The following is a 1,900-nucleotide window of genomic DNA, read 5'->3' on the forward strand; positions in this document are numbered from 1 at the left end:
TTGTTGCATTACAACCTGTAATTTAAATTGATTTTTATTTGGATTTCATGTAATGGACATACACAAAATAGTCCAAATTGGTGAAGTGAAATAAAAAAAATAACTTGTTTCAAAAAAGTATAAAAATAAATAACGGAAAAGTGTTGCGTGCATATGTATTCACCCCCTTTGCTATGAAGCCCCTAAATAAGATATTGTGCAACCAGTTACCTTCAGAAGTCACATAATTAGTTAAATAAAGTCCACCTGTGTGCAATCTAAGTGTCACATGATCTGTCACATGATCTCAGTATATATACACCTGTTCTGAAAGGCCCCGGAGTCTGCAACACCACTAAGCAAGGGGCACCACCAAGCAAGCGGCACCATGAAGACCAATGAGCTCTCCAAACAGGTCAGGGACAAAGTTGTGGAGAAGAACAGATCAGGGTTGGGTTATAAAAAAATATCAGAAACTTTGAACATCCCACGGAGCACCATTAAATCCATTATTACAAAATGGAAATAATATGGCACCACAACAAACCTGCCAAGAGAGGGCTGCCCACCAAAACTCACAGACCAGCAAAGGAGGGCATTAATCAGAGAGGCAACAAAGAGACCAAAGATAACCCTGAAGAGCTGCAAAGCTCCACAGCGGAGATTGGAGTATCTGTCCATAGGACCACTCCACAGAGCTTGGCTTTACGGAAGAGTGGCCAGAAAAAAAGCCGTTGCTTAAAGAAAAAAATAAGCAAACACGTTTGGTGTTCGCCAAAAGGCATGTGGGAGACTCCCCAAACATATGGAAGAAGGTACTCTAGTCAGATGAGACTAATATTGAGCTTTTTGGCCATCAAGGAAAACGCTATGTCTGGTGCAAACCCGACACCTCTCATCACCCCCCCCCCCCGAGAACACCATGTTTTTCATCGGCAGGGACTGGGAAACTGGTCAGAATTGAAGGAATGATGGATGGCGCTAAATACAGGGAAATTCTTGAGGGAAACCTATTTCTGTCTTCCAGAGATTTGAGACTGGGACGGAGGTTCACCTTCCAACAGGACAATGACCCTAAGCATACTGCTAAAGCAACACTCGAGTGGTTTGAGGGGAAACATTTAAATGTCTTGGAATGCCCTAGTCAAAGCCCAGACCTCAATCTAATTGAGAATCTGTGGTATGACTTAAAGATTGCTTTACACCAGCGGAACCCATCCAACTTGAAGGAGGTTGACTTTGGGAGGGTGAATAGTTATGCACGCTCAAGTTTTCAGTTTTTTTGTCTTTTTTCTTGTTTGTTTCACAATAAAAATGATTTAGCATCTTCAAAGTGGTAGGCATGTTGTGTAAATCAAATGATACAAACCCCCAAAAAAATCAATTTTAATTCCAGGTTGTAAGGCAAGAAAATAGGAAAAATGCCAAGGGGGGTGAATACTTTCGCAAGCCAATGTAGGTTGATACTGGTGTTTTATAGTAAGATAATGATGGTGCCTTAATTCATGTTTATTTGACAGGAAGTTGTGAATTACTGTATGTAATGTAATGTTGAACCTTTTCCAAAGTATACTAAAATTAATTTTATCAAAGCGAGGGTACCAGATTTACAGAAAATCGAAAGTGTTACCATAGTGAGAAAAGTTTATGTACTTGTCAAGATCGTTTTTGCAATAAAAGTACCGTACTTCAAAGTTATGTGAGTGTATGACCATTTTATTGAAATTAAATACAAAATTAACTCTGTGCTGACTGACTTGGTTATTTTTGTATCATTGCAGGAACTGAGTTTCCCTTATCTCAGTCGAACCAAAACATTGTGCTTAATTCTTGAATCAACACATACAGAATCGTTTTATAATAATTGTTAGGTACTTTAATCACGGTCTTAGAGATGGGCTTGACTGTGGTTAACATTTTA

The sequence above is a fragment of the Coregonus clupeaformis genome, unplaced genomic scaffold (genome assembly GCF_020615455.1).
Source record: "Coregonus clupeaformis isolate EN_2021a unplaced genomic scaffold, ASM2061545v1 scaf0584, whole genome shotgun sequence".
NCBI classification, from domain to species: Eukaryota; Metazoa; Chordata; class Actinopteri; order Salmoniformes; family Salmonidae; genus Coregonus; species Coregonus clupeaformis.